At 51.7% G+C, this 14,163-nt stretch overlaps 1 long non-coding RNA gene and 31 other non-coding genes across 32 annotated transcripts in view; 1 reads left to right on the top strand and 31 right to left on the bottom strand.

Moving 5' to 3' along the window:
- LOC148966930 (uncharacterized) overlaps positions 1-14,163 on the top strand; it is a 461,761-nt gene that overhangs the window by 76,155 nt on the left and 371,443 nt on the right. The window lies entirely within an intron of this gene.
- trnaf-gaa (transfer RNA phenylalanine (anticodon GAA)) lies at positions 61-133 on the bottom strand. The gene has a single exon. It is a non-coding gene; the product is annotated as a tRNA-Phe (tRNA).
- trnai-aau (transfer RNA isoleucine (anticodon AAU)) lies at positions 217-290 on the bottom strand. Its single transcript has one exon. It is a non-coding gene; the product is annotated as a tRNA-Ile (tRNA).
- On the bottom strand, positions 1,141-1,212 carry trnaq-uug (transfer RNA glutamine (anticodon UUG)). Its single transcript has one exon. It is a non-coding gene; the product is annotated as a tRNA-Gln (tRNA).
- Positions 1,338-1,410, bottom strand: trnaf-gaa (transfer RNA phenylalanine (anticodon GAA)). The gene has a single exon. It is a non-coding gene; the product is annotated as a tRNA-Phe (tRNA).
- trnai-aau (transfer RNA isoleucine (anticodon AAU)) lies at positions 1,494-1,567 on the bottom strand. The gene has a single exon. It is a non-coding gene; the product is annotated as a tRNA-Ile (tRNA).
- On the bottom strand, positions 2,413-2,484 carry trnaq-uug (transfer RNA glutamine (anticodon UUG)). Its single transcript has one exon. It is a non-coding gene; the product is annotated as a tRNA-Gln (tRNA).
- Positions 2,610-2,682, bottom strand: trnaf-gaa (transfer RNA phenylalanine (anticodon GAA)). The gene has a single exon. It is a non-coding gene; the product is annotated as a tRNA-Phe (tRNA).
- Positions 2,766-2,839, bottom strand: trnai-aau (transfer RNA isoleucine (anticodon AAU)). The gene has a single exon. It is a non-coding gene; the product is annotated as a tRNA-Ile (tRNA).
- Positions 3,685-3,756, bottom strand: trnaq-uug (transfer RNA glutamine (anticodon UUG)). Its single transcript has one exon. It is a non-coding gene; the product is annotated as a tRNA-Gln (tRNA).
- On the bottom strand, positions 3,882-3,954 carry trnaf-gaa (transfer RNA phenylalanine (anticodon GAA)). Its single transcript has one exon. It is a non-coding gene; the product is annotated as a tRNA-Phe (tRNA).
- trnai-aau (transfer RNA isoleucine (anticodon AAU)) lies at positions 4,038-4,111 on the bottom strand. The gene has a single exon. It is a non-coding gene; the product is annotated as a tRNA-Ile (tRNA).
- trnaq-uug (transfer RNA glutamine (anticodon UUG)) lies at positions 4,957-5,028 on the bottom strand. Its single transcript has one exon. It is a non-coding gene; the product is annotated as a tRNA-Gln (tRNA).
- trnaf-gaa (transfer RNA phenylalanine (anticodon GAA)) lies at positions 5,154-5,226 on the bottom strand. The gene has a single exon. It is a non-coding gene; the product is annotated as a tRNA-Phe (tRNA).
- trnaf-gaa (transfer RNA phenylalanine (anticodon GAA)) lies at positions 5,874-5,946 on the bottom strand. The gene has a single exon. It is a non-coding gene; the product is annotated as a tRNA-Phe (tRNA).
- On the bottom strand, positions 6,030-6,103 carry trnai-aau (transfer RNA isoleucine (anticodon AAU)). The gene has a single exon. It is a non-coding gene; the product is annotated as a tRNA-Ile (tRNA).
- trnaq-uug (transfer RNA glutamine (anticodon UUG)) lies at positions 6,954-7,025 on the bottom strand. Its single transcript has one exon. It is a non-coding gene; the product is annotated as a tRNA-Gln (tRNA).
- trnaf-gaa (transfer RNA phenylalanine (anticodon GAA)) lies at positions 7,151-7,223 on the bottom strand. Its single transcript has one exon. It is a non-coding gene; the product is annotated as a tRNA-Phe (tRNA).
- On the bottom strand, positions 7,871-7,943 carry trnaf-gaa (transfer RNA phenylalanine (anticodon GAA)). The gene has a single exon. It is a non-coding gene; the product is annotated as a tRNA-Phe (tRNA).
- On the bottom strand, positions 8,027-8,100 carry trnai-aau (transfer RNA isoleucine (anticodon AAU)). The gene has a single exon. It is a non-coding gene; the product is annotated as a tRNA-Ile (tRNA).
- On the bottom strand, positions 8,951-9,022 carry trnaq-uug (transfer RNA glutamine (anticodon UUG)). Its single transcript has one exon. It is a non-coding gene; the product is annotated as a tRNA-Gln (tRNA).
- On the bottom strand, positions 9,148-9,220 carry trnaf-gaa (transfer RNA phenylalanine (anticodon GAA)). Its single transcript has one exon. It is a non-coding gene; the product is annotated as a tRNA-Phe (tRNA).
- On the bottom strand, positions 9,304-9,377 carry trnai-aau (transfer RNA isoleucine (anticodon AAU)). The gene has a single exon. It is a non-coding gene; the product is annotated as a tRNA-Ile (tRNA).
- trnaq-uug (transfer RNA glutamine (anticodon UUG)) lies at positions 10,223-10,294 on the bottom strand. Its single transcript has one exon. It is a non-coding gene; the product is annotated as a tRNA-Gln (tRNA).
- Positions 10,420-10,492, bottom strand: trnaf-gaa (transfer RNA phenylalanine (anticodon GAA)). Its single transcript has one exon. It is a non-coding gene; the product is annotated as a tRNA-Phe (tRNA).
- trnai-aau (transfer RNA isoleucine (anticodon AAU)) lies at positions 10,576-10,649 on the bottom strand. The gene has a single exon. It is a non-coding gene; the product is annotated as a tRNA-Ile (tRNA).
- Positions 11,495-11,566, bottom strand: trnaq-uug (transfer RNA glutamine (anticodon UUG)). The gene has a single exon. It is a non-coding gene; the product is annotated as a tRNA-Gln (tRNA).
- Positions 11,692-11,764, bottom strand: trnaf-gaa (transfer RNA phenylalanine (anticodon GAA)). Its single transcript has one exon. It is a non-coding gene; the product is annotated as a tRNA-Phe (tRNA).
- Positions 12,412-12,484, bottom strand: trnaf-gaa (transfer RNA phenylalanine (anticodon GAA)). Its single transcript has one exon. It is a non-coding gene; the product is annotated as a tRNA-Phe (tRNA).
- Positions 12,568-12,641, bottom strand: trnai-aau (transfer RNA isoleucine (anticodon AAU)). The gene has a single exon. It is a non-coding gene; the product is annotated as a tRNA-Ile (tRNA).
- On the bottom strand, positions 13,487-13,558 carry trnaq-uug (transfer RNA glutamine (anticodon UUG)). The gene has a single exon. It is a non-coding gene; the product is annotated as a tRNA-Gln (tRNA).
- trnaf-gaa (transfer RNA phenylalanine (anticodon GAA)) lies at positions 13,684-13,756 on the bottom strand. Its single transcript has one exon. It is a non-coding gene; the product is annotated as a tRNA-Phe (tRNA).

The following is a 14,163-nucleotide window of genomic DNA, read 5'->3' as shown; positions in this document are numbered from 1 at the left end:
CAGGAGCTGGCATTTGGTTAGTGGAATCCGTCGACCAAAAACACCGTGACCAGGCTGCTCTGCCGAAACCCGGGATCGAACCAGCGACCTTTAGATCTTCAGTCTAACGCTCTCCCAACTGAGCTATTTCGGCCAGGTCTGTTATCAAGCGGTTTGTCCAGCAGGGATTTCTGGGAGACCGCCCGTCATTTTCGAGATGAGCAGAGACCAAAAGCTTGGCCCGTACGGGGATCGAACCCGCGACCTTGGCGTTATTAGCACCACGCTCTAACCAACTGAGCTAACCGGCCCGACTCTGACTGCTTTTGTCCCCAATTTCCAAGAAATATCCTGGTTGCCCTGGTCAGGCTGAAGTGATTAAAAGCAAAGCCTGAGAACGGGCTCGTCCGTGATTTGAACCCGGGACCACTCGCACCCTGAGCGAGAATCATACCCCTAGACCAACGAGCCAACACACACGCCCTTCCTGCTGCTGCCTGGTTGCAATCATTTCCGTTTGCAAGGCTTAAAGCACAAAAGTTTCATTAAATGTGCAACTAAACGGTAGCCAGTGCAAAGTTGCCGGCACAGAAAAAATACGGTCTCTTTGCTTTGTGGCCACGCTACAGCACTTGCAGAGATGAAAGGGATCGTCCAGGCCGTTGTCTTTGAGAGCGAAGGACACCGTCTCTCCACATCGTGGAGGGGAATTAGTTTAAATGGTAGAGCGCTCGCTTAGCATGCGAGAGATAGCGGGATCGATGCCCGCATTCTCCACTTTGTGTAACGCCTTTTACGCTCACTTCAAAGGGGCACTCCCTGGATGAGCGCTGTGGAAAAGTTTTTTCGGACGCGGTACTGCACACATTCCTGTCAAAAGCAGGTCCCACCGAAATTTGAACTCGGATCGCTGTATTCAGAGTCCAGAGTGCTAACCATTGCACCATGGAACCTTGGCGTGGGTGGATTTTTACCACCGAGCAGCAGAGGTGTTTAGTCATTCAGCCTAGTAGGTGGACAGCAAAGAGCAAGTGAAGCTTTTTCTTATTAAGCCCACGTTTCCCCGATACCGCCTGGGTTTTAGAGTGCCAGTTTCACCACCACATCAGCGGTTGCGCATCAGCTCTGTTGTTTCCCGTCCTTCCGCTAAACAAGCTGAAAAGGTTCCACCGAGATTTGAACTCGGATCGCTGGATTCAAAGCCCAGAGTGCTAACCATTACACCATGGAACCAACACGCCCTGGTCCCTGGCCGTCTGAAAGGCAGATAGCGATGAGAATAGGCGGAATCAGGTTGACAGGAGCTGGCATTTGGTCAGTGGAATCCGTCGACCAAAAACACGGTGACCAGGCTGCTTTGCCGAAACCCGGGATCGAACCAGGGACCTTTAGATCTTCAGTCTAACGCTCTCCCAACTGAGCTATTTCGGCCAGGTCTGTTATCAAGCGGTTTGTCCAGCAGGGATTTCTGGGAGACCGCCCGTCATTTTCGAGATGAGCAGAGACCAAAAGCTTGGCCCGTACGGGGATCGAACCCGCGACCTTGGCGTTATTAGCACCACGCTCTAACCAACTGAGCTAACCGTCCCAACTCTGAATGCTTTTGTCCCCAATTTCCAAGAAATATCCTGGTTGCCCTGGTCAGGCTGAAGTGATTAAAAGCAAAGCCTGAGAACGGGCTCGTCCATGATTTGAACCCGGGACCACTCGCACCCTGAGCGAGAATCATACCCCTAGACCAACGAGCCAACACACACGCCCTTCCTGCTGCTGCCTGGCTGCAATCATTTCCGTTTGCAAGGCTTAAAGCACAAAAGTTTCATTAAATGTGCAACTAAACGGTAGCCAGTGCAAAGTTGCCGGCACAGAAAAAATACGGTCTCTTTGCTTTGTGGCCACGCTACAGCACTTGCAGAGATGAAAGGGATCTTCCAGGCCGTTGTCTTTGAGAGCGAAGGACACCGTCTCTCCACATCGTGGAGGGGAATTAGTTCAAATGGTAGAGCGCTCGCTTAGCATGCGAGAGATAGCGGGATCGATGCCCGCATTCTCCACTTTGTGCCTTTTACGCTCACTTCAAAGGGGCACTTCCTGGATGAGCGCTGTGGAAAAGTTTTTTCGGACACGGTACTGCACACATTCCTGTCAAAAGCAGGTCCCACCGAAATTTGAACTCGGATCGCTGTATTCAGAGTCCAGAGTGCTAACCATTGCACCATGGAACCTTGGCGTGGGTGGATTTTTACCACCGAGCAGCAGAGGTGTTTAGTCATTCAGCCTAGTAAGTGGACAGCAAAGAGCAAGTGAAGCTTTTTCTTATTAAGCCCACGTTTCCCCGATACCGCCTGGGTTTTAGAGTGCCAGTTTCACCACCACATCAGCGGTTGCGCATCAGCTCTGTTTTTTCCCGTCCTTCCGCTAAACAAGCTGAAAAGGTTCCACCGAGATTTGAACTCGGATCGCTGGATTCAAAGCCCAGAGTGCTAACCATTACACCATGGAACCAACACGCCCTGGTCCCTGGCCGTCTGAAAGGCAGATAGCGATGAGAATAGGCGGAATCAGGTTGACAGGAGCTGGCATTTGGTCAGTGGAATCCGTCGACCAAAAACACGGTGACCAGGCTGCTCTGCCGAAACCCGGGATCGAACCAGGGACCTTTAGATCTTCAGTCTAACGCTCTCCCAACTGAGCTATTTCGGCCAGGTCTGTTATCAAGCGGTTTGTCCAGCAGGGATTTCTGGGAGACCGCCCGTCATTTTCGAGATGAGCAGAGACCAAAAGCTTGGCCCGTACGGGGATCGAACCCGCGACCTTGGCGTTATTAGCACCACACTCTAACCAACTGAGCTAACCGGCCCGACTCTGACTGCTTTTGTCCCCAATTTCCAAGAAATATCCTGGTTGCCCTGGTCAGGCTGAAGTGATTAAAAGCAAAGCCTGAGAACGGGCTCGTCCATGATTTGAACCCGGGACCACTCGCACCCTGAGCGAGAATCATACCCCTAGACCAACGAGCCAACACACACGCCCTTCTTGCTGCTGCCTGGCTGCAATCATTTCCGTTTGCAAGGCTTAAAGCACAAAAGTTTCATTAAATGTGCAACTAAACGGTAGCCAGTGCAAAGTTGCCGGCACAGAAAAAATACGGTCTCTTTGCTTTGTGGCCACGCTACAGCACTTGCAGAGATGAAAGGGATCGTCCAGGCCGTTGTCTTTGAGAGCGAAGGACACCGTCTCTCCACATCGTGGAGGGGAATTAGTTCAAATGGTAGAGCGCTCGCTTAGCATGCGAGAGATAGCGGGATCGATGCCCGCATTCTCCACTTTGTGCCTTTTACGCTCACTTCAAAGGGGCACTTCCTGGATGAGCGCTGTGGAAAAGTTTTTTCGGACACGGTACTGCACACATTCCTGTCAAAAGCAGGTCCCACCGAAATTTGAACTCGGATCGCTGTATTCAGAGTCCAGAGTGCTAACCATTGCACCATGGAACCTTGGCGTGGGTGGATTTTTACCACCGAGCAGCAGAGGTGTTTAGTCATTCAGCCTAGTAAGTGGACAGCAAAGAGCAAGTGAAGCTTTTTCTTATTAAGCCCACGTTTCCCCGATACCGCCTGGGTTTTAGAGTGCCAGTTTCACCACCACATCAGCGGTTGCGCATCAGCTCTGTTTTTTCCCGTCCTTCCGCTAAACAAGCTGAAAAGGTTCCACCGAGATTTGAACTCGGATCGCTGGATTCAAAGCCCAGAGTGCTAACCATTACACCATGGAACCAACACGCCCTGGTCCCTGGCCGTCTGAAAGGCAGATAGCGATGAGAATAGGCGGAATCAGGTTGACAGGAGCTGGCATTTGGTCAGTGGAATCCGTCGACCAAAAACACGGTGACCAGGCTGCTCTGCCGAAACCCGGGATCGAACCAGGGACCTTTAGATCTTCAGTCTAACGCTCTCCCAACTGAGCTATTTCGGCCAGGTCTGTTATCAAGCGGTTTGTCCAGCAGGGATTTCTGGGAGACCGCCCGTCATTTTCGAGATGAGCAGAGACCAAAAGCTTGGCCCGTACGGGGATCGAACCCGCGACCTTGGCGTTATTAGCACCACACTCTAACCAACTGAGCTAACCGGCCCGACTCTGACTGCTTTTGTCCCCAATTTCCAAGAAATATCCTGGTTGCCCTGGTCAGGCTGAAGTGATTAAAAGCAAAGCCTGAGAACGGGCTCGTCCATGATTTGAACCCGGGACCACTCGCACCCTGAGCGAGAATCATACCCCTAGACCAACGAGCCAACACACACGCCCTTCTTGCTGCTGCCTGGCTGCAATCATTTCCGTTTGCAAGGCTTAAAGCACAAAAGTTTCATTAAATGTGCAACTAAACGGTAGCCAGTGCAAAGTTGCCGGCACAGAAAAAATACGGTCTCTTTGCTTTGTGGCCACGCTACAGCACTTGCAGAGATGAAAGGGATCGTCCAGGCCGTTGTCTTTGAGAGCGAAGGACACCGTCTCTCCACATCGTGGAGGGGAATTAGTTCAAATGGTAGAGCGCTCGCTTAGCATGCGAGAGATAGCGGGATCGATGCCCGCATTCTCCACTTTGTGCCTTTTACGCTCACTTCAAAGGGGCACTCCCTGGATGAGCGCTGTGGAAAAGTTTTTTCGGACACGGTACTGCACACATTCCTGTCAAAAGCAGGTCCCACCGAAATTTGAACTCGGATCGCTGTATTCAGAGTCCAGAGTGCTAACCATTGCACCATGGAACCTTGGCGTGGGTGGATTTTTACCACCGAGCAGCAGAGGTGTTTAGTCATTCAGCCTAGTAGGTGGACAGCAAAGAGCAAGTGAAGCTTTTTCTTATTAAGCCCACGTTTCCCCGATACCGCCTGGGTTTTAGAGTGCCAGTTTCACCACCACATCAGCGGTTGCGCATCAGCTCTGTTTTTTCCCGTCCTTCCGCTAAACAAGCTGAAAAGGTTCCACCGAGATTTGAACTCGGATCGCTGGATTCAAAGCCCAGAGTGCTAACCATTACACCATGGAACCAACACGCCCTGGTCCCTGGCCGTCTGAAAGGCAGATAGCGATGAGAATAGGCGGAATCAGGTTGACAGGAGCTGGCATTTGGTCAGTGGAATCCGTCGACCAAAAACACGGTGACCAGGCTGCTCTGCCGAAACCCGGGATCGAACCAGGGACCTTTAGATCTTCAGTCTAACGCTCTCCAAACTGAGCTATTTCGGCCAGGTCTGTTATCAAGCGGTTTGTCCAGCAGGGATTTCTGGGAGACCGCCCGTCATTTTCGAGATGAGCAGAGACCAAAAGCTTTGGTCTCTGAGCGAGAATCATACCCCTAGACCAACGAGCCAACACACACGCCCTTCCTGCTGCTGCCTGGCTGCAATCATTTCCGTTTGCAAGGCTTAAAGCACAAAAGTTTCATTAAATGTGCAACTAAACGGTAGCCAGTGCAAAGTTGCCGGCACAGAAAAAATACGGTCTCTTTGCTTTGTGGCCACGCTACAGCACTTGCAGAGATGAAAGGGATCGTCCAGGCCGTTGTCTTTGAGAGCGAAGGACACCGTCTCTCCACATCGTGGAGGGGAATTAGTTCAAATGGTAGAGCGCTCGCTTAGCATGCGAGAGATAGCGGGATCGATGCCCGCATTCTCCACTTTGTGTAACGCCAAAAGTTGGTCTAGGGGTATGATTCTCGCTCAGGGTGCGAGTGGTCCCGGGTTCAAATCATGGACGAGCCCGTTCTCAGGCTTTGCTTTTAATCACTTCAGCCTGACCAGGGCAACCAGGATATTTCTTGGAAATCAGGTTGACAGGAGCTGGCATTTGGTCAGTGGAGTCCGTCGACCAAAAACACGGCGACCAGGCTGCTCTGCCGAAACCCGGGATCGAACCAGGGACCTTTAGATCTTCAGTCTAACGCTCTCCCAACTGAGCTATTTCGGCCAGGTCTGTTATCAAGCGGTTTGTCCAGCAGAGATTTCTGGGAGACCGCCCGTCATTTTCGAGATGAGCAGAGACCAAAAGCTTGGCCCGTACGGGGATCGAACCCGCGACCTTGGCGTTATTAGCACCACGCTCTAACCAACTGAGCTAACCGGCCCGACTCTGACTGCTTTTGTCCCCAATTTCCAAGAAATATCCTGGTTGCCCTGGTCAGGCTGAAGTGATTAAAAGCAAAGCCTGAGAACGGGCTCGTCCGTGATTTGAACCCGGGACCACTCGCACCCTGAGCGAGAATCATACCCCTAGACCAACGAGCCAACACACACGCCCTTCCTGCTGCTGCCTGGCTGCAATCATTTCCGTTTGCAAGGCTTAAAGCACAAAAGTTTCATTAAATGTGCAACTAAACGGTAGCCAGTGCAAAGTTGCCGGCACAGAAAAAATACGGTCTCTTTGCTTTGTGGCCACGCTACAGCACTTGCAGAGATGAAAGGGATCGTCCAGGCCGTTGTCTTTGAGAGCGAAGGACACCGTCTCTCCACATCGTGGAGGGGAATTAGTTCAAATGGTAGAGCGCTCGCTTAGCATGCGAGAGATAGCGGGATCGATGCCCGCATTCTCCACTTTGTGTAACGCCTTTTACGCTCACTTCAAAGGGGCACTCCCTGGATGAGCGCTGTGGAAAAGTTTTTTCGGACACGGTACTGCACACATTCCTGTCAAAAGCAGGTCCCACCGAAATTTGAACTCGGATCGCTGTATTCAGAGTCCAGAGTGCTAACCATTGCACCATGGAACCTTGGCGTGGGTGGATTTTTACCACCGAGCAGCAGAGGTGTTTAGTCATTCAGCCTAGTAGGTGGACAGCAAAGAGCAAGTGAAGCTTTTTCTTATTAAGCCCACGTTTCCCCGATACCGCCTGGGTTTTAGAGTGCCAGTTTCACCACCACATCAGCGGTTGCGCATCAGCTCTGTTTTTTCCCGTCCTTCCGCTAAACAAGCTGAAAAGGTTCCACCGAGATTTGAACTCGGATCGCTGGATTCAAAGCCCAGAGTGCTAACCATTACACCATGGAACCAACACGCCCTGGTCCCTGGCCGTCTGAAAGGCAGATAGCGATGAGAATAGGCGGAATCAGGTTGACAGGAGCTGGCATTTGGTCAGTGGAATCCGTCGACCAAAAACACGGTGACCAGGCTGCTCTGCCGAAACCCGGGATCGAACCAGGGACCTTTAGATCTTCAGTCTAACGCTCTCCAAACTGAGCTATTTCGGCCAGGTCTGTTATCAAGCGGTTTGTCCAGCAGGGATTTCTGGGAGACCGCCCGTCATTTTCGAGATGAGCAGAGACCAAAAGCTTTGGTCTCTGAGCGAGAATCATACCCCTAGACCAACGAGCCAACACACACGCCCTTCCTGCTGCTGCCTGGCTGCAATCATTTCCGTTTGCAAGGCTTAAAGCACAAAAGTTTCATTAAATGTGCAACTAAACGGTAGCCAGTGCAAAGTTGCCGGCACAGAAAAAATACGGTCTCTTTGCTTTGTGGCCACGCTACAGCACTTGCAGAGATGAAAGGGATCGTCCAGGCCGTTGTCTTTGAGAGCGAAGGACACCGTCTCTCCACATCGTGGAGGGGGATTAGTTCAAATGGTAGAGCGCTCGCTTAGCATGCGAGAGATAGCGGGATCGATGCCCGCATTCTCCACTTTGTGTAACGCCAAAAGTTGGTCTAGGGGTATGATTCTCGCTCAGGGTGCGAGTGGTCCCGGGTTCAAATCATGGACGAGCCCGTTCTCAGGCTTTGCTTTTAATCACTTCAGCCTGACCAGGGCAACCAGGATATTTCTTGGAAATCAGGTTGACAGGAGCTGGCATTTGGTCAGTGGAGTCCGTCGACCAAAAACACGGCGACCAGGCTGCTCTGCCGAAACCCGGGATCGAACCAGGGACCTTTAGATCTTCAGTCTAACGCTCTCCCAACTGAGCTATTTCGGCCAGGTCTGTTATCAAGCGGTTTGTCCAGCAGAGATTTCTGGGAGACCGCCCGTCATTTTCGAGATGAGCAGAGACCAAAAGCTTGGCCCGTACGGGGATCGAACCCGCGACCTTGGCGTTATTAGCACCACGCTCTAACCAACTGAGCTAACCGGCCCGACTCTGACTGCTTTTGTCCCCAATTTCCAAGAAATATCCTGGTTGCCCTGGTCAGGCTGAAGTGATTAAAAGCAAAGCCTGAGAACGGGCTCGTCCGTGATTTGAACCCGGGACCACTCGCACCCTGAGCGAGAATCATACCCCTAGACCAACGAGCCAACACACACGCCCTTCTTGCTGCTGCCTGGCTGCAATCATTTCCGTTTGCAAGGCTTAAAGCACAAAAGTTTCATTAAATGTGCAACTAAACGGTAGCCAGTGCAAAGTTGCCGGCACAGAAAAAATACGGTCTCTTTGCTTTGTGGCCACGCTACAGCACTTGCAGAGATGAAAGGGATCGTCCAGGCCGTTGTCTTTGAGAGCGAAGGACACCGTCTCTCCACATCGTGGAGGGGAATTAGTTTAAATGGTAGAGCGCTCGCTTAGCATGCGAGAGATAGCGGGATCGATGCCCGCATTCTCCACTTTGTGTAACGCCTTTTACGCTCACTTCAAAGGGGCACTCCCTGGATGAGCGCTGTGGAAAAGTTTTTTCGGACGCGGTACTGCACACATTCCTGTCAAAAGCAGGTCCCACCGAAATTTGAACTCGGATCGCTGTATTCAGAGTCCAGAGTGCTAACCATTGCACCATGGAACCTTGGCGTGGGTGGATTTTTACCACCGAGCAGCAGAGGTGTTTAGTCATTCAGCCTAGTAGGTGGACAGCAAAGAGCAAGTGAAGCTTTTTCTTATTAAGCCCACGTTTCCCCGATACCGCCTGGGTTTTAGAGTGCCAGTTTCACCACCACATCAGCGGTTGCGCATCAGCTCTGTTGTTTCCCGTCCTTCCGCTAAACAAGCTGAAAAGGTTCCACCGAGATTTGAACTCGGATCGCTGGATTCAAAGCCCAGAGTGCTAACCATTACACCATGGAACCAACACGCCCTGGTCCCTGGCCGTCTGAAAGGCAGATAGCGATGAGAATAGGCGGAATCAGGTTGACAGGAGCTGGCATTTGGTCAGTGGAATCCGTCGACCAAAAACACGGTGACCAGGCTGCTTTGCCGAAACCCGGGATCGAACCAGGGACCTTTAGATCTTCAGTCTAACGCTCTCCCAACTGAGCTATTTCGGCCAGGTCTGTTATCAAGCGGTTTGTCCAGCAGGGATTTCTGGGAGACCGCCCGTCATTTTCGAGATGAGCAGAGACCAAAAGCTTGGCCCGTACGGGGATCGAACCCGCGACCTTGGCGTTATTAGCACCACGCTCTAACCAACTGAGCTAACCGTCCCAACTCTGAATGCTTTTGTCCCCAATTTCCAAGAAATATCCTGGTTGCCCTGGTCAGGCTGAAGTGATTAAAAGCAAAGCCTGAGAACGGGCTCGTCCATGATTTGAACCCGGGACCACTCGCACCCTGAGCGAGAATCATACCCCTAGACCAACGAGCCAACACACACGCCCTTCCTGCTGCTGCCTGGCTGCAATCATTTCCGTTTGCAAGGCTTAAAGCACAAAAGTTTCATTAAATGTGCAACTAAACGGTAGCCAGTGCAAAGTTGCCGGCACAGAAAAAATACGGTCTCTTTGCTTTGTGGCCACGCTACAGCACTTGCAGAGATGAAAGGGATCTTCCAGGCCGTTGTCTTTGAGAGCGAAGGACACCGTCTCTCCACATCGTGGAGGGGAATTAGTTCAAATGGTAGAGCGCTCGCTTAGCATGCGAGAGATAGCGGGATCGATGCCCGCATTCTCCACTTTGTGCCTTTTACGCTCACTTCAAAGGGGCACTTCCTGGATGAGCGCTGTGGAAAAGTTTTTTCGGACACGGTACTGCACACATTCCTGTCAAAAGCAGGTCCCACCGAAATTTGAACTCGGATCGCTGTATTCAGAGTCCAGAGTGCTAACCATTGCACCATGGAACCTTGGCGTGGGTGGATTTTTACCACCGAGCAGCAGAGGTGTTTAGTCATTCAGCCTAGTAAGTGGACAGCAAAGAGCAAGTGAAGCTTTTTCTTATTAAGCCCACGTTTCCCCGATACCGCCTGGGTTTTAGAGTGCCAGTTTCACCACCACATCAGCGGTTGCGCATCAGCTCTGTTTTTTCCCGTCCTTCCGCTAAACAAGCTGAAAAGGTTCCACCGAGATTTGAACTCGGATCGCTGGATTCAAAGCCCAGAGTGCTAACCATTACACCATGGAACCAACACGCCCTGGTCCCTGGCCGTCTGAAAGGCAGATAGCGATGAGAATAGGCGGAATCAGGTTGACAGGAGCTGGCATTTGGTCAGTGGAATCCGTCGACCAAAAACACGGTGACCAGGCTGCTCTGCCGAAACCCGGGATCGAACCAGGGACCTTTAGATCTTCAGTCTAACGCTCTCCCAACTGAGCTATTTCGGCCAGGTCTGTTATCAAGCGGTTTGTCCAGCAGGGATTTCTGGGAGACCGCCCGTCATTTTCGAGATGAGCAGAGACCAAAAGCTTGGCCCGTACGGGGATCGAACCCGCGACCTTGGCGTTATTAGCACCACACTCTAACCAACTGAGCTAACCGGCCCGACTCTGACTGCTTTTGTCCCCAATTTCCAAGAAATATCCTGGTTGCCCTGGTCAGGCTGAAGTGATTAAAAGCAAAGCCTGAGAACGGGCTCGTCCATGATTTGAACCCGGGACCACTCGCACCCTGAGCGAGAATCATACCCCTAGACCAACGAGCCAACACACACGCCCTTCTTGCTGCTGCCTGGCTGCAATCATTTCCGTTTGCAAGGCTTAAAGCACAAAAGTTTCATTAAATGTGCAACTAAACGGTAGCCAGTGCAAAGTTGCCGGCACAGAAAAAATACGGTCTCTTTGCTTTGTGGCCACGCTACAGCACTTGCAGAGATGAAAGGGATCGTCCAGGCCGTTGTCTTTGAGAGCGAAGGACACCGTCTCTCCACATCGTGGAGGGGAATTAGTTCAAATGGTAGAGCGCTCGCTTAGCATGCGAGAGATAGCGGGATCGATGCCCGCATTCTCCACTTTGTGCCTTTTACGCTCACTTCAAAGGGGCACTCCCTGGATGAGCGCTGTGGAAAAGTTTTTTCGGACACGGTACTGCACACATTCCTGTCAAAAGCAGGTCCCACCGAAATTTGAACTCGGATCGCTGTATTCAGAGTCCAGAGTGCTAACCATTGCACCATGGAACCTTGGCGTGGGTGGATTTTTACCACCGAGCAGCAGAGGTGTTTAGTCATTCAGCCTAGTAGGTGGACAGCAAAGAGCAAGTGAAGCTTTTTCTTATTAAGCCCACGTTTCCCCGATACCGCCTGGGTTTTAGAGTGCCAGTTTCACCACCACATCAGCGGTTGCGCATCAGCTCTGTTTTTTCCCGTCCTTCCGCTAAACAAGCTGAAAAGGTTCCACCGAGATTTGAACTCGGATCGCTGGATTCAAAGCCCAGAGTGCTAACCATTACACCATGGAACCAACACGCCCTGGTCCCTGGCCGTCTGAAAGGCAGATAGCGATGAGAATAGGCGGAATCAGGTTGACAGGAGCTGGCATTTGGTCAGTGGAATCCGTCGACCAAAAACACGGTGACCAGGCTGCTCTGCCGAAACCCGGGATCGAACCAGGGACCTTTAGATCTTCAGTCTAACGCTCTCCAAACTGAGCTATTTCGGCCAGGTCTGTTATCAAGCGGTTTGTCCAGCAGGGATTTCTGGGAGACCGCCCGTCATTTTCGAGATGAGCAGAGACCAAAAGCTTTGGTCTCTGAGCGAGAATCATACCCCTAGACCAACGAGCCAACACACACGCCCTTCCTGCTGCTGCCTGGCTGCAATCATTTCCGTTTGCAAGGCTTAAAGCACAAAAGTTTCATTAAATGTGCAACTAAACGGTAGCCAGTGCAAAGTTGCCGGCACAGAAAAAATACGGTCTCTTTGCTTTGTGGCCACGCTACAGCACTTGCAGAGATGAAAGGGATCGTCCAGGCCGTTGTCTTTGAGAGCGAAGGACACCGTCTCTCCACATCGTGGAGGGGAATTAGTTCAAATGGTAGAGCGCTCGCTTAGCATGCGAGAGATAGCGGGATCGATGCCCGCATTCTCCACTTTGTGTAACGCCAAAAGTTGGTCTAGGGGTATGATTCTCGCTCAGGGTGCGAGTGGTCCCGGGTTCAAATCATGGACGAGCCCGTTCTCAGGCTTTGCTTTTAATCACTTCAGCCTGACCAGGGCAACCAGGATATTTCTTGGAAATCAGGTTGACAGGAGCTGGCATTTGGTCAGTGGAGTCCGTCGACCAAAAACACGGCGACCAGGCTGCTCTGCCGAAACCCGGGATCGAACCAGGGACCTTTAGATCTTCAGTCTAACGCTCTCCCAACTGAGCTATTTCGGCCAGGTCTGTTATCAAGCGGTTTGTCCAGCAGAGATTTCTGGGAGACCGCCCGTCATTTTCGAGATGAGCAGAGACCAAAAGCTTGGCCCGTACGGGGATCGAACCCGCGACCTTGGCGTTATTAGCACCACGCTCTAACCAACTGAGCTAACCGGCCCGACTCTGACTGCTTTTGTCCCCAATTTCCAAGAAATATCCTGGTTGCCCTGGTCAGGCTGAAGTGATTAAAAGCAAAGCCTGAGAACGGGCTCGTCCGTGATTTGAACCCGGGACCACTCGCACCCTGAGCGAGAATCATACCCCTAGACCAACGAGCCAACACACACGCCCTTCCTGCTGCTGCCTGGCTGCAATCATTTCCGTTTGCAAGGCTTAAAGCACAAAAGTTTCATTAAATGTGCAACTAAACGGTAGCCAGTGCAAAGTTGCCGGCACAGAAAAAATACGGTCTCTTTGCTTTGTGGCCACGCTACAGCACTTGCAGAGATGAAAGGGATCGTCCAGGCCGTTGTCTTTGAGAGCGAAGGACACCGTCTCTCCACATCGTGGAGGGGAATTAGTTTAAATGGTAGAGCGCTCGCTTAGCATGCGAGAGATAGCGGGATCGATGCCCGCATTCTCCACTTTGTGCCTTTTACGCTCACTTCAAAGGGGCACTCCCTGGATGAGCGCTGTGGAAAAGTTTTTTCGGACACGGTACTGCACACATTCCTGTCAAAAGCAGGTCCCACCGAAATTTGAACTCGGATCGCTGTATTCAGAGTCCAGAGTGCTAACCATTGCACCATGGAACCTTGGCGTGGGTGGATTTTTACCACCGAGCAGCAGAGGTGTTTAGTCATTCAGCCTAGTAGGTGGACAGCAAAGAGCAAGTGAAGCTTTTTCTTATTAAGCCCACGTTTCCCCGATACCGCCTGGGTTTTAGAGTGCCAGTTTCACCACCACATCAGCGGTTGCGCATCAGCTCTGTTTTTTCCCGTCCTTCCGCTAAACAAGCTGAAAAGGTTCCACCGAGATTTGAACTCGGATCGCTGGATTCAAAGCCCAGAGTGCTAACCATTACACCATGGAACCAACACGCCCTGGTCCCTGGCCGTCTGAAAGGCAGATAGCGATGAGAATAGGCGGAATCAGGTTGACAGGAGCTGGCATTTGGTCAGTGGAATCCGTCGACCAAAAACACGGTGACCAGGCTGCTCTGCCGAAACCCGGGATCGAACCAGGGACCTTTAGATCTTCAGTCTAACGCTCTCCAAACTGAGCTATTTCGGCCAGGTCTGTTATCAAGCGGTTTGTCCAGCAGGGATTTCTGGGAGACCGCCCGTCATTTTCGAGATGAGCAGAGACCAAAAGCTTTGGTCTCTGAGCGAGAATCATACCCCTAGACCAACGAGCCAACACACACGCCCTTCCTGCTGCTGCCTGGCTGCAATCATTTCCGTTTGCAAGGCTTAAAGCACAAAAGTTTCATTAAATGTGCAACTAAACGGTAGCCAGTGCAAAGTTGCCGGCACAGAAAAAATACGGTCTCTTTGCTTTGTGGCCACGCTACAGCACTTGCAGAGATGAAAGGGATCGTCCAGGCCGTTGTCTTTGAGAGCGAAGGACACCGTCTCTCCACATCGTGGAGGGGGATTAGTTCAAATGGTAGAGCGCTCGCTTAGCATGCGAGAGATAGC

This window comes from Pimephales promelas, chromosome 24 (genome assembly GCF_988280905.1).
Source record: "Pimephales promelas chromosome 24, fPimPro1.hap1.1, whole genome shotgun sequence".
Lineage (NCBI taxonomy): Eukaryota > Metazoa > Chordata > Actinopteri > Cypriniformes > Leuciscidae > Pimephales > Pimephales promelas.
The sequence above is the reverse complement of the archived record's forward strand: the minus strand, read 5'-3'. Positions and strand labels throughout refer to the sequence as shown.